Source organism: Sceloporus occidentalis, unplaced genomic scaffold (assembly GCF_023333645.1).
Source record: "Sceloporus occidentalis isolate IW3139 unplaced genomic scaffold, rSceOcc1.0.p SCAF_3, whole genome shotgun sequence".
In the NCBI taxonomy this organism is placed as follows: domain Eukaryota; kingdom Metazoa; phylum Chordata; class Lepidosauria; order Squamata; family Phrynosomatidae; genus Sceloporus; species Sceloporus occidentalis.
The window spans coordinates 77,546,061-77,559,761 of record NW_028316983.1 but is presented as its reverse complement, the minus strand read 5'-3'; the positions used below and the strand labels follow the sequence as shown (position 1 = coordinate 77,559,761).

General features: G+C 40.7%; 1 protein-coding gene across 1 annotated transcript in view; it reads left to right on the top strand.

Moving 5' to 3' along the window:
- LOC149316264 (BEN domain-containing protein 5-like) overlaps window positions 1-13,701 on the top strand; it is a 1,092,722-nt gene that overhangs the window by 658,326 nt on the left and 420,695 nt on the right. The gene's annotated exons all lie outside the window — the stretch shown is intronic.

Sequence of the window (13,701 nt, the reverse complement as noted above, 5' to 3'; positions counted from 1 at the left end):
GAATCCAGTACAGCTATGTGTGTTTATCTTACGGGGACTTTGATGCTCATCTATCAAGATTTATGATATATTGAATAAATGAGCCCCAGGCAAAAAGAAAATTATCTGGTTTGGCTTTTCCAGTGTTTACTTCAGTGTTTAATCTCAGTTGCGAGAAACCATCATTCTTTACCCAGTCACTGAAGAAGTGAGGGAGGATGGGATGGAAATTTAGTTTTGTTTACCCATCCTCTCAGGAGATTCAAATTGATAAGAATTTCTGAAATGGCACACATTTTAGAATCTGAATTCTCCATTAAGCTGCATTCATAGCAGAAATGGTTAGACATATACATTTTGATTTAGATGTATCTGCTATGCTAATGCACCCTGGTAAATGAAATGTGCGGGTATCGTTATTTCTCTGAATGAATGAATGCAGAGGAAATGTCATGAAAAATAGTTTCATTTTGGCATGCCTCTGATTTTCATAGTCTTCCAGTGATAAAATCTTAACATCAATCATACCGACTTTATTGATACCACTTTTTCATCATAATGGCACAGTGGAATTTGGAGCAATAATTCATAGAATGTAGAGGCAATAAAAATGTTATGAAGAGCAATTATTGCATACTTCATGCTCAGTAGCTAATTTTTAAATTTTACCATCTCAGATATTTCAAAGGACTCTTCCCCCTAGGCTTTCTAATAGGAAGAAAAATGACTTAGATTTTAAAATTGGAACAGTTATTCAACAACAAATTGTATATGGCTAGTTACTCACTTCTTCAAACCTTTTATATCCATATTTTAAAAACAGCTCTGTACAGCATTAAAAACCCACCTCAGTCAATTTCTGAGGTCAAAACCACTACACTATGATGGTTCTTTGGGGTAGTGAAAACCAAAATAATTTGGACTGCAGTATCCTTCCCAGGCATGATGAATAGCCTCTTGTCCACTGAAAGAAGGAAAGTAGGGTGACCTTGAGTGGACAAACTCCTGGCAAAAAAATGTCCCCACAATGAAATTCCTAGAGCCACCTGTTTTGCTGGTGTGTATGAATGAATGAATGAATGCATGTATCCATGAAGCATGTGTATCTTGTCTACCTCAGATATGAGTCATTATAACTTCCTAGCTTGCATTAAACAGAATAATATTACAAGTTCTACAAATCACATACTCTACAACCTGAAAGCAGTATATTATTTACTGGATGCTACAAACAAAACTATTTTTTAAGCATAAATGATGCAGAAGAATGCAGTCCATGTATGAAATTCCACAAGTACCTGATGTAAATAACAGTAAAAGGAGAGAGAAAGAGAGAAATCTGGTTCAATTCTGGCTGACCTTGCTTAACATCAAATGAGTATTGGGCTGCACCCAGCTCAAAGCTAGAAAAATCTTTCAATTAAGTTTTAAGACCATTGTCTGAGACCATCCAACATCGCCACCTTCTTAAAGGTGTGCGGGTGCCTCCAAGTCACCCGGTAACATGGTGACCCCATGGATATCATAGCGTTCTTAGGCAAGGAATACTCTGAACTTTGCCATTGCCTTCCTTGGAAATACAGCCTGCAGCACCTGGTATTCTTTGCCAGTTTCCCATCCAAGTATTAACCAGGCCTGACTCTGCTTAGCTTCCAAGATCAGATAGGATCTAGTACCTTCAATGTATTTAAGATGGTTTAAATCTTGTAGAGCCATCATGGTGTAATGGTTTGAGCGTTGGTCTAGGACTCTGGTTCAAATTCCGGCTGAAAGATGGAAACCCACTGGGTGACCTTGGGTAAATCACACTCTTTCAGCCTCAGAGGATGGAAAGGGTAAACCCTCTCTGAAGAAACTTGCCAAGAAAACCCTATGGTATGTTTGCTGTAGAATTGCAATAAGTTGGAAATGATTTGAAGACACACAACCACCACCACAAATCTGATATGGTATGGAGGGGAGACCAAAAGGGATACCCACATATATGACTTTCAGTTCCATGGTGGAAGAAAGACAAATGTGCTAAAACAAAAATAAGACTGTGGGAAGGTCTTTTTTCTTCAGTGTATCACCTATATGTCCACCTACCAGTTTTTCATTCCTTTTCAAGCCAAGTGAGTTGTGACTGAACAAATACAAAACCACAAAAAAGCAAGATAAGTGTTAGGCATATTTCAGCTGATTGTGTTGATTTCACACTTGACTGTATTGTTGCTTGACTTCTTCCCTCTGAGGAATAGCTTAATGATAAATTGGAAGAGGAATTCCTCTTGAAGCAATTATTTGCTAAAATTCTGAAGGGCTATGCTGATGTAAATATATAGATGGGGAGGAGGTGGAGTTGCTCAAGACAGAAGAACATAAACTTGTAATCCTTTCTCATTTAAAAAAAAAGCATTTCCTTAGAGAGGATTGAATGATGTCAAAGAAGATTCCTTCATCTTCCCTCTAATGATTGACTGTTAATTAACTTAGCAATTTATAAACATTGTGAAACCACCATCTCAGCTTGTTCCTATTTGTAAGGACATCAAGAAAATTAATTATGAATGCTGCTTTTGGAATTATAATTAATATCCCTTTGCTAGATGCCTGATTATTATTTTCTCCTCACTTCATAACTTGTTGCTTTCACCTATCTTCTCAAGTTTATTTTCCTTTTGTTTTGATGAATTGGAACAAAAAACTATTTTTTTAAAGAAGTAAGGGGCATGTTCCTCCCCAGGCTAGGCATGCTACAAGTCTCTCTGTCAAATCTCTCTTATCCCTGCTTTCTGCATTTTCATCAGTCAAAATCATTGCATCTCTCTTCCACCCCAAATCTGTCAATGCAAAATTTTATTCACTGTGATATCTAAATGGAAAGTCCTGGTTATGGAGGGAAATGTTGATGGCCTTTTGTCCTGTTCTTAAGCTTCTGAGAAACTGTAGACAGATGAGGTGCATAGAGAATGATGGCTGAAAAGGGTGATCTAGCCCAACCTACCTGTTGCTCCAGAGGAAACCAATGGATTCAAATATCAAAAGAAGAACCCTAAATATTAGGGGGGGGGGGGGGACTCTTTACTGTAAGAGCTATTTGCCAGTGGAGTGGACCACAGAGGGTAGTGGACTCTCATTCTTTGGAGGTCTTTAGACACACGTTGGATGACCATCGTTCAAAAAAAATTTTGTTGCCTGTTTCCGCATTACAGGAGTTGCAATAGATGGCCCTTGTGGTCTTTTCCAACTCTTTAAGATTCTATGATCCTCTGAAAGGGCTGTCCTACTGTCATCTGTAGTTGCGAGTGACAGCAGTGGCATCTGGTGATTCCTAATGTCAGTAGGCAGTGAATAAGCTCCAGGGTTTAGAGTGAGCTTTAGAAAAGCTGCAAGTTGATGAAATTGTTCTAGGTAGAGTCCTGGAAAGAACTACCAGTGTGTTATCAGTATGGCTTTGTACTGAAAACTGCAGAGCAATGTCTGAAACAATACAGAGAAGTTCCTACAACCCTGTATCCTTCCTTTCCTGTGGGAATGTACAAACCCATAGCTGCACCATCTCAACAATGATTATCTGGCATCAATATGTGTGTACTCAGATGCTTGGTAATGCAGTTCTTGAAAGAAGAGCAATAATGAATAGTCAAGTCAGGCTGTCACCCCTTTCCAGAGAAAAGGAAGGGGGGATGGAAAAAACCCAACTCAGCCCTAATCTGAATGAGGTTGTGTCTCCCATGCACACAAACCATGCAGTCATGGTCATTAAATGGCCAATAGGGAGGAGAAGGAACTACAGCAGGAGTGGCCATTAATTTCTACCACCCTGGTGGTATTATGCTGCATGAAAATGAGGTCCATTACCCCACCAGATGATTTGTATGTGGAAAAAGGGAAGGTAACATTGCACGAAATAATCCCAGATGTGTTCCTACCACCAATTGAAGCATATCTCCTCAACAATGAACCTCTCCCACAGTGCTTACCCCAAGAAAAAATGAGGTGTAGAAAAATTTGTTGGCCTCACCAACAAATATCTTATTAGGTACAATTGAAGAAGTTCAGGGCTACCTCACTGATCCCAGATTCAGTAGGTCTTCAGATGCAAGGCACATCATGTCATCTTCAAGCTTTCTTTGCCATGGGATCCTTCTTCTCATGGCTCTTCTGAGTACAACTCTTTTGATTCTTCTGGAGCTCTAGATTTGTAGAATTCTCTTGATGAAGTTGTTGATGACAATGGCCACTGGTACTGCTCTGGAGTCTTCCTTCTATGCCTCAGAAGCAGACCTCTGAGATGAAACTCCCAGATTTGGTTATGGAAGTGTGAGCATTTTGAGCCTCTCAGCATCATGATTTGATCATGTTCCTAGTTCTGTTCTCAGCATCCTTCTCCACCGATGCCTATGCTTGTTGTATTCCCACCCCTCCAGCCATCCAGCACAGAAGGCTGTGGAAGAAATAACATACAGACTATAATCAAGGAACCAACACAGGAGCAATGTAATTATTGAGCCTCATTGCATGACAAAAGAAAGCCTTAATGGAGCAGGAGAAATGCAGCTTTCTCTGTGCTGCTCCACATGCGATTGTAGCACTTCCATTCTATTCCTGAGGAAGATTGCCATAAAAGCATACCTTTTGGGTTCTTCCAGTATGAAAAAAGGTATGTCTTTATTACAGTCTCCCTCGGAAAGAGAATGGTAGTGCTACAGCGGCATGTGAAGAGGCACGGAGGAAGCCGCTACTCCCCCACTCCATTTTGGCTTGCTTTTCTCATGTGATAAGGCTCTATAGTAATGATAAAGCTGATTTAATAGAGGCATTTTTTTTCTTCAAAAATAAATTTAAACTTCTGCTTGTTAGCGCCCTACCGCTGTATTAGTGTTGGAGGTTGCTACATGCCCATTTGGCCAAGATTGGGAAACTATGATGATTTAACAGAGTAGCCCTGGGCTCTTACTCTCAGAGCACTGTTCTAAACAAATGCACCATATTCTGTTTCCATTTATCCTAGGATTTGTCTCTGAAAAAGATTGATGTAAAGCTGGTGGCAAAAGCTAAAGTGGTAATCTCCATAAGCTGCTTGATAGACTTCCATTTAAGAAAAGAAAAAAAAAACCAGTTTGGCACTTGGAAAGGTTGGCACTTCCTCTTTCAGTTTATTTTGGTAGAGAGCCACATGAGTAACATGCATTTTAAGTTTAATAATCTACATGAACTAAAAGTGCATGAGGTCACTGCTCATTTACCTGGATTTGTTGTTCAAGCACCACTTCTCTTGAGTGCACCCTTTGCAAGGTTTATGCAGGAAATTTTTAAATATCAGATTGCACATCTAATATCTGTAAAACAAAGAAAAGAAAAGTTATTTTGCTATAAATCCTTGTACAGTACTTCTTTTCTCAATATGGTGCTAAATTTCTGTTCCGGCTAAACTTCAAGCATGCAGTGGTGGCTGTAAGCTTAAGTGATAACTCTACGATAAATATTGTAAGCAACTAAGATATTCAAGGGTCATTCAGGTAGAAATCATCATTGCTTTTAGCTTCCCCAGTATTTAACCTGACATCTCTGAGGCAGATGGATTAATAAAGCAGTGACTCTCGGGCCTTGCTTTGTTTCCTTTTCCATGATAACAAAATCAATGTAGAAAATATTCCATCTAGAAAATAAGGTCCTGAACTATGTAGATTTAATGGAAGTGTGTTTGATGATTTCTTATTTTGCAACAAGAATAGCAATTTAAACTATGTCCTTTAACTTTAATATATATATATTTCCTAAACAAAATGTCAGCTAAATAGTAACATAGAATATTGTGGCCAGGTTAAAGTTGTGGGCCTAAATCCTGTGTAGACCCACTTATTCAGTAGACTTTACATAAGTGTCAAATCATTTGATCTTAGCCAAAAGGCCGAAAAGCCTTTTTGCAAATAGAGGTAATGCTATGTTAGGTCAAACTAAAGATAATTATTTGGAACATCTGAATGTGAGGACTAGGAAGCTGGTGGCTAGAATGGTGACATACATAGGGATGATAAGTAGATAGAAGTGGTGAGAGGTACCCCCATTCCTGACACGGGAAAGCATGCAGTACTCTTCCCTTCCAATTGCAACGACTTCCCAATGCCAAGTGTTTTGGTCTCAGTTATAAGCCTTGCAGCTTTTCTGGAGGGTCCTTTCTCAGAGTCAGTTTGCACTCTGAAGAGCTTCATCCACCACTTTATATGCCTAGGCTGCAATTCTTTTATGGCTCAGCACAGAGGGATGAGAAATAAATAGCAATGGTGAAAAGTAACCTGATACCTGAGACAAGAGGCTCAGGATGGCTCTACATTATGCTGAGCCATTTACCTTCCCCAGACCTGCCACTGACACCCGCTTACCCATGCCATTTGTGACTGGAGAAGGGGGGAGTCATTGAAGTGTGTAGCTATTTCATTGTAGCCAGACATACCAAAATTACACCATCTGCTGAGCTCCTCTGGGGTCCTTGGGTGGGGTCCTCTTAGTGGCTGAGGTAGGTAATCTCTTTCCATCTGGCTAGGAGGACACAGCCAGATGCTTCTGCAACCCCTCTTCCATCAGGCATGAATGGCCATGGTGGGTGATGGTCAGTGGCTCTGTGGTAGGTCCAGGGGACTTTAGTAGCTATGAAGGGAGGAAAGGAATGTCAACCACCACAGAGACCAGAAATAAACATGTATGCATAGGGTTAATTTACATGTGGGTATGCCATTAACAGGAGTTTAGAAGCAAGAAGGACTGGAAGCATCCAATACAACTAACGTGCCCTGTCTATGGCTAAACAAACTTATTACAAATCATTGATCTCTGCCAATGAGAGGCGCCCGCAGCGTTTGTTCTCCATCTTCAACTCGTTGCTTAAACCTCCCTCTCCTCCCGTCTCTTCATCATTCTCTCCTAATGACTTTGCTAATTATTTCATCTCTAAGATTACCACCATTCACTCTGAGATAGTCCCTCCTGATTCCTCTTCTGCTCATAATCTTCTTTTGCCCTCCCCTAAAATTTTTTCTGTGTTTCCTCCTGCTTCTTTGGATGAACGCTCTACACTTCTGAACTCTTGCAAACCTGCAACCTGTTCTCTTGATCCAATTCCTACTCGTCTTCTAATCTCTATAGCTCCCTCTTTTCTGCCCTCGCTTCTCCATATCTTCAATCTCTCTCTCTCTACAGGCTCCTTCCCGTCAGACTTCAAACATGCTCTCATTTCCCCAATTCTGAAAAAAACCTTCTCTTGACCCCTCCTCTTTGTCTAGCTATCGTCCGATTTCTCTTTTTCCCTTTCTTTCTAAAGTTTTGGAATGGGTTGTTTATTCTCGCTGTCTTGAGTTTTTTGAAGCCAACTCCATCCTCGATCCTTTTCAGTCTGGTTTCCGCCCAAGGCATTCTACAGAGACAGCTCTCACTAAGATCTCGAATGACCTTTTACAGGCCAAGGCCTTTACTCTGTTCTCATCCTTCTTGATTTGTCTGCAGCCTTTGACACCGTTGATCACTGTCTCCTAGTTGACATACTCTCTGTCCTTGGGTTCTCAGACTCTGTTCTCGACTGGTTTAGATCTTATTTGTCAGACAGATCTTTTGTAGTGGTTGCAGGTGGTCAGACTTCATCTCCTGTTCCCTTATCTGTTGGAGTTCCCCAGGACTCTGTTCTGGGTCCCTTTCTGTTTTCTCTCTACACACTGTCCTTAGGTAAACTCATTAGCTCTTTTGGTTTTTCCTACCATCTGTATGCCAATGACACCCAGCTGTATCTTTCCGCCCCTGACCTTTCTCCAAGGCTTGAACAGCAAGTCTCGTCTTGCCTCACAGCTGTCTCGCAGTGGATGCGCCATCGGCGTTTGAAGCTCAACATGTCCAAGACAGAGCTTCTTGTCTTTCCTCCTAAGTCCACCCTTCAACACTCCTTTTCTGTCTCTGTGCACAACATTTCTATTCAACCAGTCCAGCAAGCCCGCAGTCTTGGTTTTATCTTTGATTCTTCTCTGTCGTGTATCCCTCAGATCCAGACCACAGCCAAGTCTTGTAGATTCTTTTTGTACAATATTGCTAAAATCCGACCTTATCTTTCTGCCTCTACTGCCAAGATCCTGGTCCATGCCCTAGTGATCTCACGACTTGATTACTGTAACGTCCTCCTGGCAGGGCTTCCTCTTTCTCACCTCCGTCCTTTAATTTCTGTCCAGCATTCAGCTGCACGCATTATCACATCCGCCCACTGCTCTGACCATATCTCTCCTTTCTTGGCATCCCTTCACTGGCTCCCCCTCCTTTTCCGCATTCAGTATAAGCTCCTGCTGTCGACATTTAAAGCCCTCCATGGACTAGCCCCTCCTTACTTATCAGACCTTATTTCTCCTCACCTTCCAACTAGGGACCTCCGTTCTGGTAGTCAAGGTCTACTGTCCCAGCCCAGGATTTCCTCTGCCCCATCTCGGATTCGCCCTTTTTCACTCACTGCCCCTCACTCCTGGAACCTTCTTCCCCCGCGAGCAAGAGCCATCACATTTTTAACCAGCTTCAAAACGGAGTTGAAGACCATCCTGTTCAGAGAAGCCTTCCCAAGCATTGCATAATTGTCGCTTACTATTTGATGTTCTTTTGGTGCCTGTTTTATTGAATCATTTCCTATATTGCTATGTATTTTATATGTATTATCCTACTAGAAAGGCCCCTTCCCCACCACCACTCCCTTTGTGTCGTGTCTTTTTAGATTGTAAGCCTGAGGGCAGGGAACCATCCAATTAAAAAGATTGTATGTACAGCGCTGTGTAAATTTACAGCACTTTATAAATAAAGGTTAATAATAATAATAATAATTTATATGGAGCAGAGCCTTCCAACCCTGTATTTCAGACTTAGAGGGCCCTGCTCTAAGAAACTTTATCAGCTGCTCACCTCCTGCTCCATTCCTCACAATGGCAGAGCAGCTCTTGTGAAAGTCTCCAAAGCACCTAGGTTTAGTAAGGTGGTGGCTTTCTCAATGCAGGCACATGATTTGCCTCCATTCCCACTTTACAACTTGAGGTGGGAGTCATTCCTCATTTCGGTACAGTAGAACTTGCTCATCCATGGGGGTTCAGTTCTGGGACTGCCAGTGGATAGGAAAAATGTGGATACTCAAGCCCCATATTATTGAGTGGGCAGCATTGCACACCAGCATGATAATGTGTATGTGCCACCATTAAAAATGGGGCATTGTAATCCTTGGGCAGTCAGATCCATGGATTGCTAGCCCACCATTGTGGCAGGCCAACTGTATTTACAATAATTTTTTTAAAAAGGTTTAGGAGAATACAAATAAAAGGCAGTCTGGATGTGCACATGTTTAAGAGTTCAAACAATTAGCCTGTGAAATAATTTAGCAAAGACTACAGTGGGTTTTCCAATCACTCGAGTTCTTAAATCAAGACTGGATGTCTTTCCAATAGACAGCTCAAGCTCAGAAAGAAGTTTATGGCATCCATGCAGTAATTATTCAAGCTACCCCTTTGGACTCTTTTCTACTGGAGGCCAGACTTGGATTATAATGGTGCCTTTTGGCATTAGAAATCTATCTGTCTGTAAATCACGATGGAAGTTAATTTGTCTGCTAGCTGAAATTAAGATTTCTGAGTAGTGAATTTGGCTTAGATTTAATGATAAAACTTCCTAGCAAAGCATGTTCCTAGAAACTCTAGACATTTTATTAACAAAATAGGATGAGATTAATGTTGGGGTTGAGAATTTGTTCTAGGCTAAGAATTTTTTGTGGTGTTCATGGCAGTTCTATGTAGAACATAATTTGTTCAGACTATATGGTCTGGAAAGTGAAGTCTTGTTCTTCAAGTAGATATAAAAACAGAATGATTCAAATCTCAGTTTTAAAAGACTAATAGGTTCATAATATACCTCTTCCTATCTCTCTCTTCAGAAATGCAGGATGAAAAAATATATGCTTTTAAGAATTAACGTGGTATGTAACACATCTGAAAGTCTTTAAAAAGTAACTGATTACCTAAAAATTCACTGGCTTTTTAGGATTTTTCATTAACATTTAGGGGCTGTACATACAGCCCCGAAGGGGAGGCCTGCAGCCAGATCAGGGCCTCGGCAACCTCACAACGCGGCCCTGATCCAGTCTTTCCAGGGCGCGATAGCCACAACTATGTGGCTATGTGATGCTCCTTCGGAGCTGTTTCGTGTGGAGCGGCATACGGCATCAAGGCACCCTGAGGGTGCAGTCAGGGCATGCATCATGAGGACACTACACCCTGACTCCACCCCTCTGCTGGCCCAAAGTGCTGGTCTGTATAGGGCCTTTGTTTCCGTTTATGAGAAAAAACATTAAAAAGAAAGAAAGAAATGGTTTATAGGGTAGAGGGTCTTTTCAAAGTGACCCCAAAAAGTATTTTAGCCCACCAAAACTGATGAATTTATGTGGAAAAATCAATGCATATTTAAGGCATTTGTAAAAATAATGTTGTGCCTGCAATGCCCTCCAAAGTAATGTGATCAATTAATGTCTTCCCAACCTGTGTTGCTCCCAAACTCTGGTTAAGGCATCTTTTATTGGGTGTTAGTACAACCTGTTCCTGAATAAAGTACACAAAAGATATTTTATAATTTCTTTGTCCCATTGCGCCTATTTTTATCTATACTAGATACTTGATAGATCCAATTTAAAAACAATATTTTCAGCCCCCCCCCCCCCAAAAAAAAAAAAAAATTCACCCTTTCCCAAATAAACATATATATAACTTGGAAAACTGCACAACATTTTGAGCATTGGCCTATGATTCTGGACACCAGGGGTCCAATTCCTGCTCAGCCATAGAAGCCCACCAGGTGACCTTGAGCAAATCACACTCTCACAGCCTCAGAGGGAGACAAAGGCAGACCCCTCTGAACAAATCTTGTCAAAAAATCTCCGTGATAAGTTTACCTTGTGGTCACCGTAACTGGGTAACAATTTGTATGCACAGAACAATAGTGGTCTGGGGGAGAGGCTGGAGGCACACTGGGGGCCCTGATAGGCTATACACAAATGCAACCCACTCAATTCCCATCTCTTCTTTCCATGATGACTCTTTGAACTAACTTATCTTAGCATAGGTTGAGAAACACAATGCCTGTTCAGAGCAGGTGAAAAGGCTGTGGACTTCAGAGGGTAACTCTTAGCAAAGAAGTTGTGTTGTGGATAATTTTACCCATAACATGTGCCACCAAATGTGGAGATTAGTCTCTTCCTACAACAGCCTCTCTTGCTTTTGGTAGGAGCAAGAAGTGCACTCCATGCTGGTTCAGAATAACTGCTCCTTGTTCTATAGTGCACAAAACCTCAGAACAAAGAGGGGTAGGGTAGGAGGGTTGGGGTAGGAGGCCATAGCTCAATGGCAGAATTTTGTGTGTATGCATAATGCTCCAACATGTAAACATGGCACTTATACATGTTTCTCCTTCCTCTCTGCTTTCTGTAAGTATACCTTGCTCTCTGTGTGATGAACTACATTTCTTTATACTATCCTTAATACAGCTTTCTTAGCCTTTTCCATTTACAGGTGGCTTTCTATATCCACAGATTCTTTATCTCACAGATTCAAGCATCCCTGGCCTGAAAATATTTTAAAAATTATGAATTCAAAAAGAAAGCCTTGATTTTGTCATTTTATATAAGGGACACCATTCTACTGTGCCACTGTATTTAATGGGACTTGAGTATCCACAGATTTTTGTTGGAGGAATCTAAGAGTCCAGGAACCAAACCTCAGTGGATACCTATGGCCCACTGTATCACTATTCTCTGTCAAAATTCCCCTACAGTTGGGGAGAACATACACAAATCATGTAGTTGTTCCAGATACAATGACTGAATTGTTTCCTTATTTGAAGTATAGCAATTCAGTAATGTAGAAATCTAGAACCTATGTTATCAAGCTGTGTTGATTGTTTGTAGGACTGGTTTCAGGATTTGGGACAAGGAGGAGGCTACCTTCAGTAGTTTTTGCCACTGCTTGTACCCCTACTCCAGCAATAGCACTGCTGGGACTACCAGCCTCCCCCTATATATTTGACCTTGCAAGGAGGCTCACTAGGCAGTATAGATGTGATTATTATTATTATTATTATTATTATTATTATTACTGGTTGCTGCAATATTTTATTTTAACCATAATAGCAGCCAATTAAATGATGGTAGATATTGGATGATGATTGGAGTGAAGAAGTTGCTTGTCTTCAATCCCATTATACTGAAAGTACTAGGGTTCCTACAGTTAGTTGGTAGGTACCATGTCAGATCCAGCAGGCCTTGGCAAATAACCAAGTATGTCAGATACTGGGCTGAGGCTGATGACTTGCACTCTCTGGGACAGCTACACAATTGACCTAGATAGCTATTGTAGCAGTTTGGCTTTCATGCCTTTCCCCAGTAAATTCCATAAACTATAATTTGGAAAATGACTGAATATTTTAAAAAACTAGAGTGCCCTTAACTCCTTTCACAGAGCTAAGGATCTTTGTGTAGTATCTTCTAATATTGTCCATTGTAATAAAAAGAAGTTGCAGTAGCTGTATTTGGTAGGTTGCTCCTTCTCCTCCTTTATGGATAAAGGAATAGCACTCACGTCACCTCAGCAAACACATGTATTCTTTGTGTGTTGTTCTGACCTTGATGAATGGGTGGGTTTTCTCCCCAATGTCTTGGGAAGATACTACAGTAGGTTAGATTAATGTTTGTTCTGAAGTTGCACTTCTATAGACAATTGGTAAGTGCTACCTTAATATCTCTGCCTTTTTAATAAACTCTGATGTTATTGCACATGAAACTGAGGAAATTTGTTGCCTTTATATGATTTTAATCTCTGCCATCATCCCTTTGAAACATGTCCTCTTCAGTTGTGCAGATAGGGATTCATCAAGTGATAATCAATTTGTGGAAGGACAATACTGTTGTGTTTGTTATTTTAAACAACTCTTAACAAAGATACAGGCGAGGGGGAAAAGCGCTTACCTTCTGATCTGTATGCAGCTTCTCTGATATTAGCTGCTGACGTATGCCCACTTCTTCAGCTGTTATCTGCTTTGTACATGCCATTTTCATCTCTTTTGTATATGACAACAGAGGAAGGCTTTTGTTGTACATCTTTCTTTTCTTTTTTTAATGAAAAATGAAAGTCTCCCCCCTTCTTTTAATTTTGACAGCTAAAACGGATATTACTTTCTCCCTGGAACCTGAATTTCTTTTTAAAAACCTGTAAACCTGATTCTAAACACTCCCATTTTGGAAGTAGCACTTTGCAAGTGATCTGGGTTCTGAATCCTGCAGATCATGTGCAATCTAATATTTGCTGGTTCATGTCTTGGCTATTGTCGGCTGTAACAAACCCCTGGCTTGCAAAACAGCAAAACCAGTTCAAAATAAGATCCTTCATGGAGATAATTCCTGCGCTACTTGAAACACTGGAGAGGAATACCACCATCCAGTTCTGGGCAAAAGAAAGAGCCATACAGAATGACACTCATTCCGAAGAATCGGGCAAAGGTCTTTGATCGATATATGAAATTATTGACTAGAATTCATTCCTCTCTGCTTTTGCTTCCTTCTCTCTTGGCTTCTTAGGAGATTAGATGAGATGCCATATATTTAGCGCTTGATTCAGAGTGAGGACATGCTCTTAGTGTGCACAAGGTAGCAGTGGTTCCAGTCAATAGGCACTTCAGTTCACCGGGTGT